The sequence below is a fragment of the Lolium rigidum genome, chromosome 5 (genome assembly GCF_022539505.1).
Source record: "Lolium rigidum isolate FL_2022 chromosome 5, APGP_CSIRO_Lrig_0.1, whole genome shotgun sequence".
Classification (NCBI taxonomy): domain Eukaryota; kingdom Viridiplantae; phylum Streptophyta; class Magnoliopsida; order Poales; family Poaceae; genus Lolium; species Lolium rigidum.
Genome location: NC_061512.1, coordinates 197,729,154 through 197,755,639, shown reverse-complemented (window position 1 = coordinate 197,755,639; position 26,486 = coordinate 197,729,154). Strand labels below are relative to the sequence as shown.

Below are 26,486 nucleotides of genomic sequence, written 5' to 3'. Positions count from 1 at the left end.
TGTCACCGCCTCGTTGACCTTCTGACGCCGCCTCTTCGCCTATTTAAGCCCTTTCGACCTAAAAACGCAGTACCTCTTGACGAAACTCCAGAAAGACTCCAGGGGCGCCGCCACATCGTGAAACTCCAATTCGAGGGACAGAAGTCTCTGTTCCGGCACCCTGCCGGGACGGGGAATTGCCCCCGGAGTCATCTCCACCGCCGTCTCCACCGCCATCTTCACCGCCATCGCTGTCTCCATTATGAGGAGGGAGTAATCCACCCCCGGGGCTGAGGGCTCCGCTGTAGCTATGTGGTTCATCTCTCTCTTTATGTGATCTAGTTGAATATCGTCTATGTGCTACTCTAGTGATGTTATTAAAGTAGTCTATTCCTCCTGCACGGTGTAATGGTGATAGTGTGTGCATCGTGTAGTACTTGGCGTGGGTTATGATTGTAATCTCTTGTAGATTATGAAGTTAACTATTGCTATGATAAGAATTGATGTGATCTATGCCTCCTTCATAGTGTGATGGTGACAGTGTGCATGCTATGTTAGTTCTTGGTGTGATTGTGCTGATCTATCTTACACTCTAAGGTTATTTAAATATGAACATTGAATATTGTGGAGCTTGTTAACTCCGGCATTGAGGGTTCGTGTAATCCTACCCAGTTAGTGGTGTTCATCATCCAACAAGAGGGTGTAGAGTAGTCCTATTATGTGATCATCGTTGAGAGTGTCCACTAGTGAAAGCGGGATCCCTAGGCCTTGCTTCCAAGCATCGAATCTCCGTTTGTTTACTGTTTTGTTGCATGTTTACTCGCTGCCATATTTTATTCAGATTGCTATTACCACTCATACTCATCCATATTACTTGCATCTCACTATCTCTTCGCCGAACTAGTGCACCTTTACATCCGACAAGTGTATTAGGTGTGTTGGGGACACAAGAGACTTCTTGCTTTGTGGTTGCGGTGGTTGCTTGAGAGGGATATCTTTGACCTCTTCCTCCCCGAGATCGATAAACCTTGGGTGATCCACTTAAGGGAAACTTGCTGCTGTTCTACAAACCTCTGCTCTTGGAGGCCCAACACTGTCTACAAGAATAGAAGCTCCCGTAGACATCAAGCTATTTTCTGGCGTCGTTGCCGGGGAGGAAAGGTAAAAGGCACTCATACTCCGGTCCCAGGTAAAGTACTTTTCTGTTGCCGTTGTGCGTGTGCTCGAAGCTATTTCCTTTAGATCCTGCAATTGCATCTTTTTGTTTCTTGTTTACACTAGTTTGGCATAATGGACAAAAATGAGCTTCTTATTCTATTTCCTGATTTAAGACATGGGTGGTTTGATGCGAAAATTAAAAAACCTATGGAACCTTATTTGCATGCTGGTAGTAATATTAGTATGAACGCTTTGAACACCATTGTTGATAATAATATAGAAAGTTCTAAGCTTGGGGAAGCTGGTTTTCATGATCTTTTTAGTCCCCCAAGCATTGAGGAGAAAATTTTCTTTGATGATACTTTGCCTCCTATTTATGATGATTATAATGATAGTGGTCTTTTGGTGCCACCTACTATGGAGAGTAAATTTTGTTGTGATTATACTATGCCTCCTACACTTGATGAGAATAATAATGATAGCTACTTTGTTGAATTTGCTCCCACTACAACTAATAAAATTGATTATGCTTATGTGGAGAGTAATAATTTTATGCATGAGACTCATGATAAGAATGTTTCGTTTGATAGTTATATTGTTGAGTTTGCTCATGATGCTACTGGATATTATTATGAGGGAGGAAAATATGGTTGTAGAAATTTTCATGTTACTAAAATGCCTCTCTATGTGCTGAAATTTTTGAAGCTACACTTGTTCTATCTTCCTATGCTTGTTACTTTGCTCCTCATGAACTTGTTTATTTACAAGATTCCTTTTCATAGGAAGCATGTTAGGCTTAAATGTGTTTTGAATTTGCCTCTTGATGCTCTCTTTTGCTTCAAATACTATCTCTTGCGAGTGCATCATTAAAACTGCTGAGCCCAACTTAATGACTATAAAGAAAGAACTTCTTGGGAGATAACCCATGTGTTTATTTTGCTACAGTACCTCTATTTTATATTTGTGTCTTGGAAGTTATTACTACTGTAGAAACCTCTCCTTATCTTAGTTTTGTGCCTATTTGTGCCAAGTAAAGTCGTTGATAGTAAGGTTCATACTAGATTTGGATTACTGCGCAGAAACAGATTTCTTTGCTGTCACGAATCTGGGCCTAATTCTCTGTAGGTAACTCAGAAAATTATGCCAATTTACGTGAGTGACCCTCAGATATGTACGCAACTTTCATTAAATTTGGGCATTTTCATTTGAGCAAGTCTTGTGCCTTAATAAAATCCATCTTTACGGACTGTTCCTGTTTTGACAGATTCTGCCTTTTATTTCGCATTGCCTCTTTTGCTATGTTGGTTGAATTTCTTTGATCCATTAATGTCCAGTAGCTTTATGCAATGTCCAGAAGTGTTAAGAATGATTGTGTCACCTCTGAACATGTTAATTTTTATTGTACACTAACCCTCTAATGAGTTGTTTCGAGTTTGGTGTGGAGGAAGTTTTCAAGGGTCAAGAGAGGAGGATGATATACTATGATCAAGAAGACTGAAGAGTCTAAGCTTGGGGATGCCCCCGTGGTTCATCCCTGCATATTTCAAGAAGACTCAAGCATCTAAGCTTGGGGATGCCCAAGGCATCCCCTTCTTCATCGACAACATTATCAGGTTCCTCCCCTGAAACTATATTTTTATTCCGTCACATCTTATGTACTTTACTTGGAGCGCCTGTGTTCTTTTATTTTTGTTTTGTTATTTTCATTCTCTGAATAAAATTCTTGTGTGGGAGAGAGACACGCTCCGCTGGTTCATATGAACACATATTTCCTTAGGCTTTACTCATAGTATTCAAGGCGAAGGTTGAATCTTCTTCGTTAAATTGTTATATGGTTGGAATCGGGAAATGCTACATGTAGTAATTCTAAAATGTCTTGAATAATTTGATACTTGACAATTGTTGTGCTCATGTTTAAGCTCTTGCATCATATACTTTGCACCCATTAATGAAGAAACACATAGAGCTTGCTAAAATTTAGTTTGCATAATTGGTCTCTCTAAGGTCTAGATAATTTCTAGTATTGAGTTTTGAACAACAAGGAAGACGATGTAGAGTCTTATAATGTTTACAATATGTCTTTTATGTGAGTTTTGCTGCACCGGTTCATCCTTGTGTTTGTTTCAAATAACCTTGCTAGCCTAAACCTTGTATCGAGAGGGAATACTTCTCATGCATCCTAAATCCTTGAGCCAACCACTATGCCATTTGTGTCCACCATACCTACCTACTACATGGTATTTCTCCGCCATTCCAAAGTAAATTGCTTGAGTGCTACCTTTAAATTTTCATCATTCGCCTTTACAATATATAGCTCATGGGACAAAATAGCCTAAAAACTATTGTGGTATTGAATATGTACTTATGCACTTTATCTCTTATTAAGTTGCTTGTTGTGCGATAACCATGTTCCTGGGGACGCCATCAACTCTTTGTTGAATATCATGTGAGTTGCTATGCATGTCCGTCTTGTCCGAAGTAAGAGAGATCTACCACTTTAATGGTTAGAGCATGCATATTGTTAGAGAAGAACATTGGGCCGCTAACTAAAGCCATGAATCATGGTGGAAGTTTCGATTTTGGACATATATCCTCAATCTCATATGAGAACACTAATTGTTGCTACATGCTTATGCATTAAAGAGGAGTCCATTATCTGTTGTCCATGTTGTCCCGGTATGGATGTCTAAGTTGAGAATAATCAAAAGCGAGAAATCCAAAATGCGAGCTTTCTCCTTAGACCTTTGTACAGGCAGCATGGAGGTACCCCTTTGTGACACTTGGTTAAAACATGTGTATTGCGATGATCTCGGTAGTCCAAGTTAATTAGGACAATGTGCGGGCACTATTAGTATACTATGCATGAGGCTTGCAACTTGTAAGATATAATTTACATGATACATATGCTTTATTACTACCGTTGACAAAATTGTTTCATGTTTTCAAAATAAAAGCTCTAGCACAAATATAGCAATCGATGCTTTCCTCTTTGAAGGACCTTTCTTTTACTTTTATGTTGAGTCAGTTCACCTATCTCTCTCCACCTCAAGAAGCAAACACTTGTGTGAACTGTGCATTGATTCCTACATACTTGCATATTGCACTTGTTATACTACTCTATGTTGACAATATCCATGAGATATACATGTTACAAGTTGAAAGCAACCGCTGAAACTTAATCCTCCTTTGTGTTGCTTCAATACCTTTACTTTGATTTATTGCTTGATGAGTTAACTCTTATGCAAGACTTATTGATGCTTGTCTTTAAGTACAATTCATGAAAAGTCTTTGCTTTATGATTCAGTTGTTTACTCATGTCATTACCATTGTTTTGATCGCTGCATTCATTACATATGTTTACAATAGTATGATCAAGGTTATGATGGCATGTCACTCCAGAAATTATCTTTGTTATCGTTTACACTGCTCGGGACGAGCGAGAACTAAGCTTGGGGATGCTGATACGTCTCCGACGTATCGATAATTTCTTATGTTCCATGCCACATTATTGATGATATCTACATGTTTTATACATACTTTATGTCATATTTATGCGTTTTCCGGAACTAACCTATTGACGAGATGCCGAAGGGCCAGTTCCTGTTTTCTGCTGTTTTTGGTTCCAGAAATCCTAGTAAGAAAATATTCTCGGAATCGGACGAAATCAAGGCCCAGCATCCTATTTTTCCACGAAGCTTTCAGAACACCCGAGAGTTGCCAGAGGGGGGCCACTGGCCCCCCAGACGATAGCCCGGCGCGGCCTAGGGGGGGCGCGCCCCCCTAGCATGTCACCGCCTCGTTGACCTTCTGACGCCGCCTCTTCGCCTATTTAAGCCCTTTCGACCTAAAAACGCAGTACCTCTTGATGAAACTCCAGAAAGACTCCAGGGGCGCGGCCACATCGCGAAACTCCAATTCGGGGGACAGAAGTCTCTGTTCCGGTACCCTGCCGGGACGGGGAATTGCCCCCGGAGTCATCTCCACCGCCGTCTCCACCGCCATCTTCACCGCCATCGCTGTCTCCATGATGATGAGGGAGTAATCCACGCCCGGGGCTGAGGGCTCCGCTGTAGCTATGTGGTTCATCTCTCTCTTTATGTGATCTAGTTGAATATCGTCTATGTGCTACTCTAGTGATGTTATTAAAGTAGTCTATTCCTCCTGCACGGTGTAATGGTGATAGTGTGTGCATCGTGTAGTACTTGGCGTGGGTTATGATTGTAATCTCTTGTAGATTATGAAGTTAACTATTGCTATGATAAGAATTGATGTGATCTATGCCTCCTTCATAGTGTGATGGTGACAGTGTGCATGCTATGTTAGTTCTTGGTGTGATTGTGTTAATCTATCTTACACTCTAAGGTTATTTAAATATGAACATTGAATATTGTGGAGCTTGTTAACTCCGGCATTGAGGGTTCGTGTAATCCTACACAGTTAGTGGTGTTCATCATCCAACAAGAGGGTGTAGTGTAGTCCTATTATGTGATCATCGTTGAGAGTGTCCACTAGTGAAAGCGGGATCCCTAGGCCTTGCTTCCAAGCATCGAATCTCCGTTTGTTTACTGTTTTGTTGCATGTTTACTCGCTGCCATATTTTATTCAGATTGCTATTACCACTCATACTCATCCATATTACTTGCATCTCACTATCTCTTCGCCGAACTAGTGCACCTTTACATCTGACAAGTGTATTAGGTGTGTTGGGGACACAAGAGACTTCTTGCTTTGTGGTTGCAGGGTTGCTTGAGAGGAATATTTTTGACCTCTTCCTCCCTGAGATCGATAAACCTTGGGTGATCCACTTAAGGGAAACTTGCTGCTGTTCTACAAACCTCTGCTCTTGGAGGCCCAACACTGTCTACAAGAATAGAAGCTCCCGTAGACATCAGCCGCCTAGCCTTTTGTGTGAGGCTAGCACTTCCTCAACGCAGATGTACTCCCTTTTGTGGGAGGAACTGCAGGAAACAAACCTCGCCTCGTCTCCGCGCCATCCGGTTGTCCCGCTCCTTACTCTTACTATCATGCTTGTTTCCTTTACTTGTTGCAATTGCCTAGCATCATACTAGGAACATCTCCACCATTAAGCTATCACCTTTACCTTCCGCACCGCTAAAACTGAAAAAGACTTAAAATTTGTATAGCGTCCATTCACCCCTCCTCTTGTCCGCTACGATCCATTCACATAGGGTAGTAACATGCACCATGTTACTACACTCTATGTTACTCCCCACTATGACTAGTCTCACAGCTCAGCAAAACAGCTCCCGTGTTTTTAACAAATCTAACTCATGTTCAATTTGCTTTGCACTTTTATTTTAAAATTTATGACAATTTAATATGCAGATTATACTTGATTTTTCTTGCACCGGTCTGTCTTTTATCAGGCGTTGCGCCCGTCTCAAATTCTCAATCGACGGCAACACCATCCGGAGATTTATTGTCATCAACCATTAATACATTATGCATGGACTTTGATCACCTGCAGCTATCATCACAACCGCATGAGATTTTGGTAAACACACAACTGCCAAGTGGTTCCCCGGGGCTGTTACAATGTGCCTCAATGCAGCAGTTTGTCGCAATAATACTGCCCCCGGAGTCGCAATGGCATGGCTTGCATGCCCTGACAACGCTTTCCTCCATTACACCCACCAGCTTCATGGATTGTACGGGGATAGTTTTTTTGATGTTTGTTTCCATGGCTCCTGCTTGACACAACACTAATTACTTTTTTGTCCAACGGAAAAATAAATCGACAAGAAAGAAATGATTTTCAGGTTACATGAGCACAGATTATGTTCCATCAAAAAAGAAAAGCAAACATATATTACTGCGATATTAAATGCAACATCATGTTATGTGCATTGGCAAGTTTGTTTTAATTTCGTGCAACCAAAGCCTCCTCTACAATTTTTTCTCTTCATACAACCGTATTACTGTGATATTAACACATACCTTCAGCTTGGAGGCTGGTGTGAAGGAGGAGCGCGGTAAGGGTGATGAGCACTTGTGCAAGTCTTCCCATGGACATCTTCTCGGAGAAATAGTTCCGCGTTGTTTATGTTGTGCACTCGCAGATGTTGGGAACAAAGGAGGACAGCTTATGAATTTATATAAGCACGAAGATAGCGCATATGGGGAATATAATCTCATAGAATAAGCAAGTATTAATTGTCCTCTTTATTATCCGGTAGTATACTGCAGATTTGCAACGATTGATTCCTTACTACTCATACTCTCTTTGGAATATAATCTTGTGGAGTAATAGGAAATATGCAATTATTATCGTGCGGAAAGCAGGATATCAGCGATCTACAAACCACACTGATGTTATGGTGAATCATGCATGTAGTCAAAAAAGGAAATATACAATTATTAATAATTATTCTATTTCTAATTTTGGGTGCGGTGACATTCACAAATAAAAAAGGCACAACTCTAAGACTAGTCACAATGGAAAGTATCAAGTATGATGCACATGATACTAGTTTATGATACGACCCCCACAATGCATAGTATCATAAGATAGTATCATAGTATCATCACATTTAATGTTTTGTAAAATCTCAATGCAAATTTGTGTACATGATGTGTTTGGCACTAAGTTTTCTAGTTTTACGTGCTATGATACGGTATCATATTAGACTGCTCATAGTGGGAGTAACATAGCTAGTAACATCACATATCTCAAGATATTTTGGTGACATGGCATGCTAATAAATGAAGAAAGAGAGTGGGGTGGTAACTAGCTATGTTACCATAACATCACACACTTCAAGGCAAGATGAGTCTACAACATAATCAATGATACAATGTATAACACCACATATAACACCACAATGTATAACATCATGGCATCCTGGGTGGCGTTGCGGGTTGGTGGGGCCATCTGAATATTGAGGTAGATGATAAGATAAGAGGGAAATTTCTAGGGTTTGTTTTGTTAAAATTTAAGAAGTTCATAAATTGAAAACTTGAGTAGTGTTGCGGGGTAAAAACCAACAACACTTTTTCATTCATACCAAACATCACATATTACAAAGCTAACACACCGTTGGTTTGAAGAACCATTCATGCGCTCTACGATACAAGGGGATCCTGATACAACTCACACCTACTTAAGTGCTTGGGTGATACTACTCTTCAGGGTGGAATTCTGCGTCTTCACGGGTAATGTGCTTGGCGAGAGGCGAGGGCGTTGTCCAAATCCCTGAGGGTTTTGTACATCTTGAAGTCCTGGTGTGCTACATAGGGGTTTATCTCCGGGTGCGGGGGCATGGTCATCGGTCTTCCCATGGAGTCATGTCTTGGGTAGTAGATGAAGCGAGTGTTCTTGATCTTGTCCTCATTTTGTCCGCACAGACGGGAAATTGCTTCTTGCATAGCTCTGACTAATCCTTCCTTCCAAGTGTTTTCCGTTACAGAAAACCAGATGGTTTCCCGTACCGGGGCTCCAAGCTTTCTTCGTAGATCAGTAGAAACTTCCCACCGAGGTGGTTCTCCGGAGTGGTTTTTGAGGGGTATTCCGAAGAATTCGGGATACGGGTGGCCTAGGTATTTCACTAGTTGCTTTAAATCCTTTTCGAACCTTAGGTCGCCTCCAGGACCAAGCTGATAACACTCCCATTGGTACTCCATCTGTGAGCAATGAGGATGAGTAAGTTAATGAAGTGATCAAGTGTGCAAAATTTTATGTACAATTATAAAGAAAAGTAGAGCATGGATTTATTCTTTTGAAAAGATCTTAAGATAAGGGTGAGAATAAGTTTTCGAAATATTCACTTTCTTTGTTTTGAAACTAAGTTTTTAGGACGTCCATTCTAACTAGGGTCTCCTAAGGTCAAACAATGGCTCTGATACCAACTTGTCAACACCCGGATTTTTAAGTCCGGATGCCTATTATGCCATACATCGCAATCCCAGGAATATTGTTGTTGCGAGACATAATAGTTGAATATCATAGAGTCATCATTTATTACCACACATAATCGTCTTACAAAGGTAGATCACATGATCCAAAATTACAATAGTAGTTGATCTATCGATCAACGAACATCACAAATAGCGGAGGCGAAGTAGTAGTGGCTATCTAATCCACGAGGCCAACGCTTGACGTCGGGAGCGGTCCTAGTTGTCGTAGACGTCCTGCTGTCCATCTTCCTCGTCTTCTGCTGTTCCCCTTCATAGTCCGGCCATTTGAATAGCCAGGGACAAAGCCATGAGTACTTTTAAAGTACTACGCAAACTAATACTAGTGTAAGCACTATCAATTTTAGTAAGGGAATACTAAGCTCTAGGTTTATTTGCATAAAGCCAAGTTTATTTCATAAACATTTAGAAAAGACTCTTCATTTGCTATACTAACTCAAGTGGGAACATTAGTGTCATTCCCACCACTCTGGTGTGATTCAAAGTCAAAGTCACCTTTCAATTCAAATCACAAGTCACCATTCATATTTTTAGAAAAGTTCGATGACGGAACAGTATGGCCTTTCCAACCGTCCATAACCGTGGACACGGCTATTCGAATAGTTCTACACTCTGCGGAGGTCGTACACTTGTGCCACAACATTTGCAATAATCCGTCGGGGTTAATCGGCCCTGATTTATCATACTCCGTATGCGGACTACCAACCATAACCTTTCACTTACATACTCTAGTATGAGCACCTCTCCCCATGAGCTTGGCCTCCCGGTGGAAACCGCGGTCAACCCGGGAAGCTGCACGGGGCTTGGGCCGGACATTCACCTCATTCCACATCATATCGCATCGTTTTGTTTGTTGTAGAGGCAGCCTTCGGCCTAACCCCGATGACGCTTGTTCGAGAGGAACCCATACTAAAGCACATAAATTTCTAGTTAAGCCCTTACCCATATTGGGTATTGTGGGGGTACTTTCAAATTGGAATGGTATCGCATCCGAACCCAACCATCAGTTTTGTAAAATTCACCAAGTCATTCACAAGTCATATTCACCTTCAAAATCTTTCAATAGAATGAATCATTATTCCAAGGTTTTCAAAGTCATTTCATTTCACATGATCCCATCTAGAGTAATCAATTTTATTTATTTAGCATTAGCAACTAGTCATGAGGGGTGCTAACTAGCTTTTCTTGCTCTAGGCTAACTTTGATGCTCTTGTTCTACTCTATATCTAAACCAAGTGAATCATGAATCAAAAAGTAAACTTTGATAAACAAAATTTAGAAAAGCTTGTAAAGTAAAAACTTGGGATAGGAGCATTAAGCATAAAGTAAAAAAATAATGGTGCCTTGCTCTTGTAGAGCTTTGCACAAGGGAACCTTGCAAGAGTGTTAGCTTGCAAGAATATTAGCTTGCATTAGTCTAGCTTGCCTTGATTGGTGAGGTGATCAATGTTTTCTGGCTCTTCCTCCTGGTAGAATACCTCCTCCTCTTGATAGTCTCCGGTACTAGCGTCTATAGATGAATACGAGGATACTTGGTTTGTTCTTATTTAAGAGAGAAATAATTTCCTCTCATTAGGAGCATTTATTTGATTTGCTATTTAAGTCTTTGGAGAAAATAATTTCCTCTCATTAAATCCTATCAAGATTTAATCTCCACAAATAATAATAAGGTATGAAATATAAGTTGACCCAGGTCAACCTTTCATATCTATTATGAGGGAGTAATAATTTAAATGAGGTGCTACACCTCATACTATTTAAAACTAACATGGAAATAATTTAATGTCTCTAAGTAACCAAGCATGAGGCTTATTAGACCAAGGTCAGTACCTCTATTGGAATTACTTAGGATCACAATTTAAATGAGAGAGAAGCTCCCATACTATTTAAATAAATTTATGTGTATGGGTTAAATGGACTAGAAATGGCTCCATAGCCATTATTTTGATCTAGTCAATGATCATGCAAAACAACTATGCTATATTTTTGCATAAACAATTAGAATATGTCAAATGTGAATTATTAGAGTTGGAATCAACTAAAAATCATTTATAGATAATTTTTAGTATTTATTTGAATTTAGAAAAGTCCCTGCCTTGTTATTTTTATTATTTAAATTTAATTACGAATTTGGACATGAGGCCAGTGGCATTATTTAGATAATTTCATGAGCTTTCCAAATATATAAAATTCACTAAATTTGGTGTAGTAGATTTTAAACTATTCAATTTTGAAGTGGGCAGCAGTATTGGATTTTGCTAAATAGATTAAATCGAATTTGAATGACTGGGCCACGCGGGAAACGGTAACGGGCCAGGACGAGGGGAGACGAGCTGGGCTGGCCCAACTAGCGCTGCCCACGCCACGGGCCGTCTGACGGAGTGGGGCCTGCGTGTCAGTGGGTCTTAACGACCGAAACGGTAAGTTCTTTCCATGGCCGTAGGATTAGAAGGGGGATCTACGGTTGGGGTTCGTCGTCCACAACGACGAGAGGCGAGGCTACTGGCGGCGACGGTAGGGGGTGGGAGGCTCACCGGCGGCGCGACGAGGGTCGGCGAGGCGCGGAGACGAAGTTGTCGAGGAAGGGGAAGCGGCACTGTAGCGGTTTCGCGTCTCGGGGAGGCTCCAATCGTCGCAGAGCTTCCGCGGGCTCCGGCGGCTTCGAGCTCGCGATTGGAGCTACTCCGGCGAAGTGGAGTGGAATTGGATGGGGGAGAAGGTTCAGTGAAGAGAGGAGAGCAACTTGTGTGAAGAGAGGGAGAGCTGAGAGGCGCTATTTATAGCGGCGGTGGTGGCCGTGGTGTGCTGTTGAGGTGCGCTCATGGCGATGGCTGTCCAAGGCGCGAAGGGGCAATCTAGGGGGCGCGTAGCGTTGCAGTCATCCGAGGGGTGCTAGTGAGCTTGACGGCATGGTTAAAGGGGGTCTGAGGCGAGCTGCGATGATGGCGTCCGTGCGGTACCGTGGCGGCGGGGAGTTGATCATGGCGAGGGCTAGGGTGCACGCGCGGGCGTTCTAGCATGTCTAGGGTGTAGGCTGGGGTGGTGATGAGCGAGCGTGCTCAAGTGGAGGGGAAGAGAAGGACGACCGAGTCCAGGCGAGGGCGTGCACTGGCGCGTCCAGGGCGTCGTCTGGGCGCGCTCACCGCGTGTCTGGCACGCTTCTAGCGCGTCTGGGCACGGCTTGCCTGGCCAATGGCGCGCAAGGGTGAGGCTCGGCCGTGCACAGGCAGTGTCCTGGTGCACCAGAGAGGCTAATTGACATCGTGTAGGAGAGAGTAGGGGCTCAGGTCGCTCGAGTGTACGGTGGCCGGCATGGTGGTGTCCTTGGGCTCGGTACTGTGAAGTTTTTGATCATGCCACCACTCCACTCAGTGCAAACTGGCAGGGCTTGATGCAGGGGAGGTACAGGAGGTTGATGATCACATATGAAAAGGGGTAGAGGCTAAAAACCAGAGGATAATAGCATGTGTTGTAATTCTGAAACTATGCCTGCCATGTGTTTGATGAAATGGCCGCATGAAAATTCTTTTCAAATTTCGAAATTCTTTTTGGTGCAATTCAATTATATAAATAAAGTGATGGAATGGTGGTGTTGGTGTCCATTTTGATGAAGGTTTGCAACATTTCAAATTTGGGGGTTATCTTCTCATTACTTCAAAGTCTCCACTTGTCACCTCCCTACTGGTCAACCTGGTCAACATCAGCACTAATGGTCAACATGAGAGTTGTTCACTTTCATATGGTCTTGGATGACATGGTCATAGTTGACCAAGTTTTGTTTAGGAATCAGAAGATAAATGGGGGCAAAGTGGTGAAGAAAATAAAAATGGGACATGTGACCATTATCACATGTATGTGAGTTTTGAATTTTCCATTGATTTTAATCTGGTTTCTTTTATGCATTTGTGTTTGTTTTTGTTATATATGAGTTTTAGAATCCATAGGGCAAGCAATGGTGGCCTCATATGAAGATTTGTAAAATTGCCCTTAGTGTATGTGAGAGAAATGGGGATTTTCTCCCTAATTGATTTCCCTCCAATTGATTTAACTTTTATTGACTCTAAAGTGGTTCTTATTAGTTTAGAGACATTTTCAAACCATTGAATCCATTTCAAAAGGTCTTGGTCAAAGATTTGCAAAAATGGCCATAACACATAAGAGGTGATGTGTCAATTTTTATTATTTTTGAAAAGGGTTCATCTTGCTTTACTTGGACATGGGTTAGGGTCAATTTAGTGTTATAATAGGTTGAGAGATGGTTTCCCAACATTTGGTCAAGGTTTAAAGTCATAGGGCAAGAATTGGGTATTATGGCTATGTGTCACATATGCCTCTATGCATATGTTGCATTTGATTTTTGATTTGACTTGGCTTGACCCAATTGGTGTGGTTGAGTGTTGAAATGGTATATAGGAGTGATCCCTCCATTCATAACATGTATTAGGGTCAAGATTCTTAAAATCACAATTTGCTATTTTGCTCTCATATGCCTCTATGGCATTTTTAGTTTCTTTTTAATTTTCTTGGAAACCACTTGAAATTGGTTAGATAGGTACTAGGTATGGTGTATGAAGGTTTTCCAAACCTCTAAGCAAGGTAGAAAAGATTAGGGTAAGGTTTTATAAATATAGCCATAGGCACATATGCCTTTTTCTTATTTAATTTCCTTTTATTTTATTTTAACTAGGATGGTGAAAAGAGGGGTGAGGTTTAGGGTTTAAGATCACTTCAAATACTAATAACAAGCAATCATGGCAATTGCACAAGAATTAAGCAAGATCACTATGCCCCAAACTTAATTCAATAAAAGTTTTTGTTGGTTCCAAAATTTGGAACTAGGGAAATTCATTTGTTTTGTTTTGAAATTTTTGGGATGTTACAGTGACGTCAGCCTTTCCTTATGGTTGCCACGTAGATTTTTTTGCTTAGTTGCTGGAGAGAGATTGAATAAAGAGAAGGCTGCCTTCTCTTAGCTAAAGGATGATCTCTTATGAAATAAGAGAAGGTTATTTTCTCCATTGTACAAACGAAGGGCAATTGCAATCGATTGGTTTTTTTTTAAAGAATCGATTGGTTATTCAGGAGACCAATCTGCAAGTACAAGATACAGTAAACAAGAACAAGGAAAATTCAGTCTATAGCATGGCAATCTCCCAAGCCCTTCTGTGCTCACAGTCCACGCGAGTCTGTAGCAAGCCAGCATTGTCAGGAGCACATGGGGAAGACAACGACGGTGCAGAGGTTGAGGACGCCGGCGGCCTCGCTGTCAAGGATCAGCGAGACGGGGAACATGCGCGGAGGGACCTGTATAGGGCATGGCAGATCTGTCGGGGCCGTCGATTGGCACATCGATTCCTGCATCGGCGAGCGCGGATGGAATGTCCCTGGGGACGCATTCCGCTGACTTGGTATCGTCATGCCGAGCTCATCGCCGTCGCCATCGGCAGAACTAGCCCCCGTATTGTTTAGGGATAAGACAATGTGCTGGGGCGTGTGACGTTTTGATGTTCATGGGCTAATTTGCAAAACAAACAGGCTGGACGCGGGCGCTTTAGTGCAAATTTGCATCAGAATGAGCAACCACGCAGGATTTAGATCGGATGCTCAAAAATTAATGGATGCACGGATACACAAGATACGACGCCTTCAAAAAACGTCATTTATACTGATTGCAGGAAAATGTGATATCAAGGAAATTTGTTTTCTTGAAGAAGAAACCATTTATTGTCATCAACCATTAATACATTATGCATGGACTTTGATCACCAGCAGCTATCATCGCAACCGCATGAGATTTTGGTAAACACACAACTGCCAAGTGGTTCCCCGGGGCTGTTACAATGTGCCTCAGTGCAGCAGTTTGTCGCAATAATATTGCCCCCCGAGTCGCAATGGCATGGCTTGCATGTCCTGACAACGCTTTCCTCCTTTACACCCACCAGCTTCATGGATCGTACGGGGATAGTTTTTTTGATGTTTGTTTCCATGGCTCCTGCTTGACACAACATTAATTACCTTTTTGTCCAACGGAAAATTAAATCGACAGGAAATAAATGATTTTCAGGTTACATGAGCACATATTATGTTCCCTCAAAAAAAGAAAAAAAAACAGACATATACTCGTATATTATCTAAATGCAGTACGGAGTATCAAGATATGTGCATTAGCTAGTTTGTTTCAATTTCGTGCAAGCAAAGACTCCTCTACAATTAATTTTGTCTCTTCATGTAACAGTACTGCTGGGATATTAACACATACCTTCAGCTTGGAGGCTGGAGTGAAGGAGGAGCACGGTAAGGGTGATGAGCACTTTTGCAAGTCTTCCCATGGACATCTTCTCGGAGAAACACTTGGGACGTGTTTGGATCGGAGACCGTAAACGGGACCGGCAACGGAATCTGTTTACAGAGGTATCAACGGTGTAATGGATAAGTATCGATTTTGTTTGGTTGCACAAGGGAAAGCGATTTGATACCTGCAAGGGATAGATGTCCAAAATCCACCTGTTGGCGTAATCAAGAACCAATCAGCATCGTTTTACGAACCTTAAAGCTGAAGGAGGACATGGGACTAAACTGGGCAGAGGAGGACGCCGGAGTGGAGATCTGGAAGCTCCGATTCAAATGCGGTGATGGAGATTGGTGGAAGAATCCGCTTCTCGCCGGCGTCTGGGCGCGGGCGCGGGGGGGGGGGGGGGGGTGTACTTATCGGAGATCTCTGGGCAGACGGGGGAGGAGGATCGGAGGAAGAGATGTCAGCGGAAAGGTAACCTGTTAAAAGAGCGAGAGCGGCAGATCCAATTCATCCCAGCCATCTAATCATCAAAATAACCGGTTCAGATTTAGGCTAAAACAGTGTTAGACGCACCATCACATCCCAGCGTAATCAAATCACCGAACCGTCGGATTAAAAAAACCGCTATGCACGATCCTCGGCCCCCCACCCCCAACACGCCGCCGCACCCTGCACGCCACCCTCGCGCACTGGGCGCCCCGCCCCCAAGCACGCCGCACACGCCGCCGCACGCTGCAGGCCACACCCCGCACGCCGCCCCGAAGCACGCCGACACGCTGCAGGCCGCCCTCAAGCTCTGCGAACTGGAGGCTGCCCCCAAGAACGCCACCGCACACACGCATGCTGACACGCTGCAGGCTGCCGCCAAGAACGTCGCCACCGACTGCAGGCCGCCGACCTCATCCGAGGTTACCTCCCGTACGCCGCCGTCGCCCTTCCCTGTCCAACCTCGCCCTGGCCGACGCGATTTGGGCTTCGCATTGCACGCCGCTGTGGGTTGTTTTCAACATGAATTATTTTTCATAGATTACATTAAGATTACCCCCGACATGTCCTGCTAAATTGTGTATTCAGTGTGTTATGTCAAGTAGCAGTCAGCACAGTATATTTGGCTATTAGCTTCTGAAAAGCAAGAATTCAACATTGATGAACATTCAGTAGGCTAACTTCGAATTAACTTAATATAGTTGTTCGTTATTGTAATGATGTGACTATTTTTTGATGACCAGGGAATGCTTTCCGCAGTTTGACCATGATACCTCTACTACGACCATATCAGCGGCAGGTTTGTTCCTCTGCAGTGCTTAGATCTGAACTTCATAGGTAGGCAATGTGCCAATGTTCATAGTTAACACTGGTGATACCTGCAACATCAAATACAGGTTTTGCGAAATGACATAGGACTTTTTTGGATGCACCTGTTCCATACATTTGCGAGTTTCCGAGATTTTTGAAATTGTTTTGTTTCGGATAAATTAGAGAGGATAATGCAGAAATTGTAGTGATCTATTTTTAGCCTGCATACTCAGAAGGGAATCAGGCCATGTCCCTTTAAATAGGCAATGAAATTGGACTAAGGTCCCTGTCTATCTGAAGTGATGGGATCCAGTTCGTGTCTATCCTCTATCCATGCATGAATTTCTGGAGATAAATCAACTCATTGTGGATGTAGATTAAGTGTGCTCCAGTCCCACAAATTCTGTACATTTGCGAGTTTCCGAGATTTTTGAAATTGTTTTGTTTCGGATAAATTAGAGAGGATAATGCAGAAATTGTAGTGATCTATTTTTAGCCTGCATACTCAGAAGGGAATCAGGCCATGTCCCTTTAAATAGGCAATGAAATTGGACTAAGGTCCCTGCCTATCTGAAGTGACGGGATCCAGTTCGTGTCTATCCTCTATCCATGCATGAATTTCTGGAGATAAATCAACTCATTGTGGATGTAGATTAAGTGTGCTCCAGTCCTGCAAATTCTGCAACTGTGAGAGTTCCTTTCTGCCTTGCGCCTACATTATTCAAGACTTGTCGGAGAAAAATTATCTTGCATGAAATGCTCTATTTATGAATGCAGTCTCAGTTTTTTTTGTTATAACTTCAACACCAAGATTCCTTATCTTTATTTCTCCCAGCAGGTAACTTGTACTGTTATGTGCTCAGTATACCAAGGAGACTTCAGCATTAGGAATTCAGCCATGCATCCTGTTGTCTTCACAGTTATTGTCACTTAAGTTACTTACGTGTCGCGGCGCCAAAGGCGACCCCCGTCCAGCCATTTTCTGTTATTCTAGAAAAAAAATAAAGATTCGCATGGTTCCATGAAAACAAGCACAAGTTGCTAGCAACGGGATCTCTCCCAATATTCTAAAGGTGAATTGATTGAGCCATGACGCTCGATAACGGCAGTTTATGTTATGGTGAATCAGATTCTGAATTCCAATTTATACTAGCATAATTTTTGTTTGAGGAAATTAGCAAGGCTATTTTAGAGATAAATTTTAGCTTACTTGAAAATCACATGGTACAAAAATCATGCAGTGACAGGTTTACATTCTCATTCACTTTTTTAAATTCTTTCAGCTTTATAGTATAACATATTTATCAGATTTTGGAAATCACAATATTTATGAGATTTCTTTACATGGTTTTAGGTTGGTATGAATGGGTTGTCGTCATGGCGCTACACAGGAATAAGGGTGTGTTTGGTTCTGAGCCAAAGTTAGCCCCACCAAAAATTGGTGCACCAATTCTATATGACTGGTTTGGTTGGATGCTCAAAACTTGGATAGCCCAGCCGAGTCTGTAAGCATGCAGTTAAATTTTTCACTGATCCCCAAGGCGGACTGAGGGTGGCTGACTTCTACGCCAAAAAGTTGGTCACACCCAAGATTTGGTATGGCTTTGTGGCTTATACCAAATAGGCCCTAAGAGCCAACAACGAGGAGAGGAGGTAGAGGTATTATGAATGGCTACTATGGTGGTGTGGTGCTGGTAGGAGCTTGTGCTTTGTAGAATATCACAGATTAATGTTGGAACCCTACTAGGCAGTGCTTTCCCATGGATGGCAGCAGTAGCGGTGGAATGGGGGAGTTCAATGCGTTCTATAAGATGTGTAGTTGCTGAAATGAAGATCGGTGTGGCATCAGTTTCTTCGTATCTTTCCCTGGTAAATAATACTAAGAACTAATCATTTACTTCATCTCGACGCAATTTCACAATTTATTTTCTTGTGCCATCTAAACTCTTGTCTGCAATTTATATCTACTTCAAATGCTAATTTCTTGCATGCTGCATATGTTTGTTTGGAAGTCTGTCATTTTAATCATGTGTACTCATTTTGTTCCACCGTATTGGTTAGATGACCTGTTCGAATTTTCTTTTGTTATAACAAATATTTTGGTGCATACCTGGTTTGATAATTTTTCAGCAAATTCCAGACGCAATAATGGTTCGGGCAAAAATATGATTCCGTTGTATGAGTTGAATAGAAACTTGCAGCAGAAAGTGTATTGACCATCTTGGAAGTATATATCGTACACACCCAGGAGATTAGGGAGATGTCCAGTTGATCCGAGAGCTAAGTGAGTGATCGTTGAGGAGCAAGTCAAGAAAGAAGAATCCTCTCAATTTTGTAGACTATTCCAGTAATACATATATTCTAATTATGCATACATGCATCTGTTATTAATTTGAATACATACTATGTGAAGACTTTATCTGATTTCTCTCCAATAGTGCAATGCCAAACCATGCTTGGTTATCTGCTTCGCGGTTGTTTTGTGAATGATGAAACTTCAAATTGTGCTGCCTGTTTTGTGTATGTCCTGCTGCCATTGTTATGTACACACTCACGAACTTTGTTAACACATATGTCTGTTAAGGTTGAAATTAGTATACATGCCACTTCATTTGTGCAGCCAGTGGTGCATGTCATTGTGTTGCTTGGATAGCTGCATATGCCTGTGATTTTTCATATGCCTCTGATTTCACACAAATGGATGCACGTATACATTGGATAGTTGTTTGGAACCATGTCGTTTGGAAAACAATGTTTTTATTATTTTGTGTCCTCAATTTTACATGGCTTCAAGAATTCCTAATTCAATTATGTTACTATAGTTTCATTTGTATCAAAATATTATGTCATTTAACACGTGCATTGCACGTGCCCGATTACTAGTCTATATTAATAGAAGAAGATTTGGCTCAGTTAATAAGGGAAACCGGGCCCAAAAACCATACAGAGTTGCCGAGTTTATGAGGAAAACCGGCCGAAAAAACCGCACAATAGTCGGGGCCTCATCGCCCACACGAAACAAGACCGCCGACGACCAAACACACACCACCAAACCCGGAGCCGCTGCTCCGATGTCCCCCGCTCGGAGGCGAGCCGCAACGCCGCACGACATGGACGTCTTGTAGCCCAAACTACCAAGGCGACCACCCGCAGACCACGAACGCCGCGCCAAAAGATCCGGGGCCGCCGCCCCGACTTGCTAGCCACACCGACTACCCCGTCGCGTAGGTCGGGCCGACGAGCTCGCTACCCACGTAGCACGAACACGCCACCCATGCCTTGCTAAACCATGACCACACCCCATGGAGTCATCGCTGCAAGACCATCCGAGGCCGCCGCCTCGGCGCACGTCAAGCGTCCGGGGCCGCCGCCTCGGCATCCACACCCTCGACGACAAGGCAACCCAGCACAACTACCACACATCTACCACACCACGAGGAACACGGACTCCAAAAGCGGCGCCTTCAAGAAGGTAACAACACAGTGTGTCGCCTCCGCCCGCTCCAAGCAGCAGACGTTTTCACCCGGAGAACCCAAGAACTCGCGACAGCAGGAGACCAAGCTCCCCGATGAAGCCCTCAACAGGGAAAACGGTACCCAAGGGCACCGCCAACATCGGCACCAATGGTGCGAAGCTTTCGCCTGGAGTGTCAACGCTGTCGTTAGGCCCATCGTAGGCCCTGGCAGAAGAGGTGGCCCGCCGAGCAGGGTACCTCGTTGCCGTCCACCAAACAGAAAACAGAGCTGGGAGGAACTGAGCCCACAGGGGCCCATCTGAGCCCGCAGGAGCCCATCTGAGCCCGCAGGATCCCGCCCACCAGAGCCCCCGCGCACAAGCGCCGGCGGCGCATGATGACGCGTAAAGCACACGCCCGTTGGGAACCCCAAGTGGAAGGTGTGATGCGTACAACAGCAAGTTTCACTCAGTAAGAAACCGAGGTTATCGAACCAGTAGGAGACGAAGGCCACGTGAAGGTTGTTGGTGATGGAGTGTAGTGCGGCGCAACACCAGGGATTCCGACGCCAACGTGGAACCTTCACAACACAATCAAAATACTTTGCCCCAACTTAACAGTGAGGTTGTTAATCTCACCGGCTTGCTGTAAACAAAGGATTAAATGTATGGTGTGGAAAATGATGTTTGTTTGCAATGAGCATAGAGAACAATGATTGCAGTAGATTGTATTCAGATATAAAAGAATGGACCGGGGTCCACAGTTCACTAGTGGTGTCTCTCCAATAAGAAATAGCATGTTGAGTGAATAAATTACAGTTGGGCAATTGACAAATAGAGAGGGCATAACAATGCACATACATATCATGATGACTGATACGTCTCAAACGTATCTATAATATCTTATGTTCCATGCTACTTTTATGATGATACTCACATGTTTTATACACACTTTATGTCATATTTATGCATTTTCCGGCACTAACCTATTGACAAGATGCCGAAGAGCCAGTTGCTGTTTTCTACTGTTTTGGTTTCAAAAATCCTACAAAGGAAATATTCTCGGAATTGGACGAAATCAACGCCCAGGGTCTTATTTTTCCACGGAGCTTCCAGAAGACCGAGGGGGATACGAAGTGGGACGATGAGGCGCCGCCACGCCAGGGCCGCGCGGCCAAGGGTGGGGCCACACCACCCTGTTGTGTGGGGCCCTCGCGTCGCCCCTAAACCTACCCTTCCGCCTATAAAAAGTCTTCGTCAAGAAAACCCCAGTACGAATAAGCCACGATACGAGAAAAGTTCCAGAGCCGCCGCCATCGCGAAGCCAAGATTCGGGGGACAGAAGTCTCTGTTCCGGCACGCCGCCGGGACGGGGAATTGCCCCCGGAAGGCATCTCCATCGACACCACCGCCATCTTCATCGCCGCTGTTGTCTCCTATGATGAGGAGGGAGTAGTTCTCCCCCTAGGCTAAGGGCTGTACTGGTAGCTATGTGGTTCATCTCTCTCTCCCATGTACTTCAATACAATGATCTCATGAGCTGCCTTACATGATTGAGATTCATATGATGAGCTATGTAATCTAGATGTCATTATGCTATTCAAGTGGATTTTACTTATGTGATCTCCGGAGACTCTTTGTCCCACGTGTGTAAAGGTGACAGTGTGTGCACCGTGTGGGTCTCTTAGGCTATATTTCACAGAATACTTGTTCACTGGGTTATGATTTGAGTTGGATGTCTCTATGAAATTGTGGTGTGTTAGTACCTCCTATGAATGCTCACAGTGACAGCGTGGGGTGTTTATTAGTACTTGGGAATACATCTTTAAGGTTTGTTTTTGCAGCCCTACATGATGAATTAGTGTTCGTTATCTTGCCAGAAAGTAATTCAGAATAGCATGGTGAAGTGCTTATATTTATATTCAATTATGATTGCAATGTTGAGAGTGTCCACTAGTGAAAGTATGATCCCTAGGCCTTGTTTCTAAGCATTGAAACACCGTTTATTTACTGTTCCACTGCATGATTACCCGCTGCCATCTTTATTTCAGATTGCGATTACTATTTACAATCATCCATTTTACTTGCATCTCACTATCTCTTCGCCGAACTAGTGCACCTATACATGTGACAAGTGTATTAGGTGTGTTGGGGACACAAGAGACTTATTGTATCGTAATTGCAGGGTTGCTTGAGAGGGACATCTTTGACCTCTACCTCCCTGAGTTCGATAAACCTTGGGTGATTCACTTAAGGGAAAACTTGCCGTTGTTCTACAAGCCTCTGCTCTTGGAGGCCCAACACTGTCTACAGGAAACGAAGCCAGCAGTAGACAGCAAGCTATTTTCTGGCGCCGTTGCCGGGGAGGTAAGGTAAAAGGTATTCACATTCTCCGACTACTAAGCTATTTCCTAGCACTGTTGCCGGTGTGTGAGTGCTCGAAGCTATTTCCTTTAGATCCTGCAATTGCATCTTTTTGTTTCTTGTTTTTCACTAGTTAGGCATAATGGAAAATAACAGTGAGCTTTTTAATCTATTTCCTGAGTTAAGACATGGATTGTTTGATGCGAAAATTAAAAAACCTATGGAACCTTATTTGCATGCTAGTAGCAATGTTATTAGTATGAACGCTTCGAACACCATTGTTGCTAATGCTATGGAAAATTCTAAGCTTGGGGAAGCTGGTTTTGATGAGCATAATATTTTGAGTCCCCCAAGCATGGAGGAGAAAATTTACTTTGATGATACTTTACCTCCTATATATGATGATTGCAATGATGACTATCATATTTTCAGTCCACCTACTATTGAGGAGAAAGTTAATTATGATTATAATATGTCTCCTATATATGATGATTATGGTGATGAGAATAATAATGATAGCTACTTTATTGAATTTGCTCCCACTATGATTAATAAAATTGATTATGCTTATGTGGAGAGTAATGATACTTTTATGCATGTGAATAAGAATGATAGTTATATTGTTGAGTTTGTTCATGATGCTACTGAAAGTTATTATGAGAGAGGGAAACATGGTTATATGCATCTTAATAATATTAAGTTTCCCCTCTTTATGTTGAGAATCTTGAAGTTACTCGTGTTTTATCTTCCTATGCTTGTCACTTTGTTCTTCATGAATATGTTTATTTACAAGATTCCTTTACATAGGAAGTGGGTTAGGCTTAAATTTGTTTTGAATTTGCTTTTTGATGCTCTCTTTTTCTTCAACTCTTATTTCTTGCGAGTGCATCATTAAAATTACTGAGCACATCTTAATGGCTATAAAGAAAGCACTTCTTGGGAGATAACCCATGTTTTTATTTTACTACAGCAATTTTGTTTTATATTTGAGTCTTGGAAGTTGTTACTACTGTAGCAACCTCTCCTTATCTTTATGTTATTGCATTGTTGTGCCAAGTAAAGTCTTTGATAGTAAGTTTGATACTAGATTTGGATTTCTGCGCAGAAACAGATTTCTATCTGTCACGAATTTGGGCAGGGTTCTCTGCTGGTAACTCAGAAAAATCTGCCAATTTACATGCGTGTTCCTCAGATATGTACGCAACTTTCATTCAATTTGAGCATTTTCATCTGATCAAGTTAAGTGCCCCGGAAAAATTCGTCTTTACGGACTGTTCTGTTTTGACAGATTCTGCCTTTTATTTCGCATTGCCTGTTTTGCTATGTTTGATGGATTTCTTTGTTCCATTAACTTTCAGTAACTTTGTACAATGTCCAAAAGTGTTAAGAATGATTGTGTCACCTCTGAATATGTGAATTTTTGATTATGCACTAACCCTCTAATGAGTTTGTTTTGAGTTTGGTGTGGAGGAAGTTTTCAAGGGTCAAGAGAGGAGGATGATACAATGTGATCAAGAAGAGTGAAAAGTCTAAGCTTGGGGATGCCCCCGTGGTTCATCCCTGCATATTATAAGAATACTCAAGCATCTAACTTGGGGATGCCCAAGGCATCCCCTTCTTCATCGACAAATTATCAGGTCACCTCTAGTGAAACTATATTTTTATTCCGTCACATCTTATGTGCTTTACTTAGAGCGTCTTTATGTTCTTGTTTTTGTTTGTTTGAATAAAATTGGATCCTAGCATTCATTGTGTGGGAGAGAGACACGCTCCGTTGTTGCATATGAACACATGTGTTCTTAGCTTTATTCTTAATATTCATGGCGAAGGTTGAAACTGCTTCGTTAATTGTTATATGGTTGGAAACAGAAAATGCTACATGTGGTAATTGGTATAATGTCTTGAATAATTTGATATTTGGCAATTGTTGTGCTCATATATATCATGTTTAAGCTCTTGCATCATGTACTTTGCACCTATTAATGAAGAAATACCATAGAGCTTGTTGAAATTTGGTTTGCATGATTGGTCTCTCTAGAGTCTAGATATTTTCTGGTAAAAGTGTTTGAACAACAAGGAAGTCAGTGTAGAGTCTTATAATGCTTGCAATATGTTTTATGTAAGTTTTTCTGCTTGGTTCATACTTGTGTTTGCTTCAAACAACCTTGCTAGCCTAAGCCTTGTACTGAGAGGGAATGCTTCTCGTGCATCCAAAATCCTTGAGCCAAAAACTATGCCATTTGTGTCCACCATACCTACCTACTACATGGTATTTTTCTGCCATTCCAAGTAAATACTTCGTGTGCTACCTTTAAACAATTCAAAAGTTACTATCTCTTATTTGTGTCAATGTTTATAGCTCATGAGGAAGTATGTGGTGTTTTATCTTTCAATCTTGTTGGGCAGCTTTCACCAATGGACTAGTGGCTTCATCCGCTTATCCAATAATTTTGCAAAAAGAGCTGGCAACGGGGTTTCCAGCCCCAATTAATTAACCTTCATTAATAATTCTCTTCACATGTTTTGCTCTGATTCATAAGTAAGCAACTTAATTTTGCAAATAGACACTCCTCCATGGTATGTGAAATGTTGGAAGGCACCCGAGGATTCGGTTAGCCATGGCTTGAGAAAGCAAAGGTGGGGAGGAGTGTCATCTAAATAAAACTAAAATAGACACTCCTTCATGGTATGTGATTGTTGGAAGGCACCCGAGGATTCGGTTAGCCATGGCTTGTGAAAGCAAAGGTTGGAAGGAGTGTCACCCAAAAATAAAATAAACTACACTAAAGTACATGTGTAAACAAAAGAGAAGAGGGATGATCTACCTTGGTGGTAGAGATAACGTCCTTCATGGGAGCCGCTCTTTGAAAGTATGCTTGGCATGGGAGTTAGAGTGCCCACTACCATTCGTTGACAACAACAAACACCTCTCAAAATTTTACTTTTATGCTCTCTATATGATTTCAAAACTTGAAAAGCTCTAGCACATGATTTTATCCCTGCTTCCCTCTGCGAAGGGCCATTCTTTTACTTTTATGTTGAGTCAGTTTACCTATTTCCTTCCACCTTAGAAGCAAACACTTGTGTTAACTGTGCATTGATTCTTACATACTTGCTTATTTGCATTCATCATATTACTTTGTTTTGACAATTATCCATGAGATAAACATGTTGAAGTTGAAAGCAACTGCTGAAACTAATATCTTCCTTTGTGTTGCTTCAAAAGCTTTCTACTATGAATTTATTGCTCTATGAGTTAACTCCTATGCAAGTCTTATTGATACTTGTCTTGAAAAGTACTATTCATGAAAAGTCTTTGCTATATGATTCAGTTGTTTAATCATTGTCTTTACCAATGCTTCGAATCACTTCATTCATTGCATATGCTTTACAATAGTATTGATCAAGATTATGATAGCATGTCACTTCAGAAATTATCTTTGTTATCGTTTACCTACTCGAGGACGAGTAGGAACTAAGCTTGGGGATGCTTGATACGTCTCAAAAGTATCTATAATTTATTATGTTCCATGCTACTTTTATGATGATACTCACATGTTTTATACACACTTTATGTCATATTTATGCATTTTCCGGCACTAACCTGTTGACAAGATGCCGAAGAGCCAGTTGTTGTTTTCTACTGTTTTTGGTTTCAGAAGTCCTACAAAGGAAATATTCTCGGAATTGGACGAAATCAACGCCCATGGTCTTATTTTCCACGAAGATTCCAGAAGACCGAGGGGGGTACGAAGTGGGGCGACGAGGCACCGCCACGCCAGGGCCGCGCGACCAAGGGTGGGGCCGCGCCGCCCTGTGATACGTCTCCGACGTATCGATAATTTCTTATGTTCTATGCCATATTATTGATGATACCTACATGTTTTATGCACACTTTATGTCATATTCGTGCATTTTCCGGAACTAACCTATTAACAAGATGCCGAAGTGCCGATTGTTCGTTTTCTGCTGTTTTTGGTTTCAGAAATCCTAGTAACGAAATATTCT

At 42.2% G+C, this 26,486-nt stretch overlaps 2 long non-coding RNA genes across 2 annotated transcripts; one reads left to right on the top strand and one right to left on the bottom strand.

The window, feature by feature from the left end:
* Positions 1-14,748: 14,748 nt before the first annotated feature.
* Positions 14,749-15,730, bottom strand: LOC124655458. The gene is made up of 3 exons (XR_006988691.1): positions 15,546-15,730; positions 15,329-15,468; positions 14,749-15,061 (listed from the first exon to the last, which is right to left on the bottom strand). It is a non-coding gene; the product is annotated as an uncharacterized LOC124655458 (long non-coding RNA).
* Positions 15,731-17,555: 1,825 nt separating this feature from the next.
* On the top strand, positions 17,556-18,893 carry LOC124651627. Its single transcript, XR_006987466.1, has 3 exons — positions 17,556-17,733; positions 18,015-18,529; positions 18,791-18,893. It is a non-coding gene; the product is annotated as an uncharacterized LOC124651627 (long non-coding RNA).
* The last annotated feature ends 7,593 nt before the right edge of the window (positions 18,894-26,486 follow it).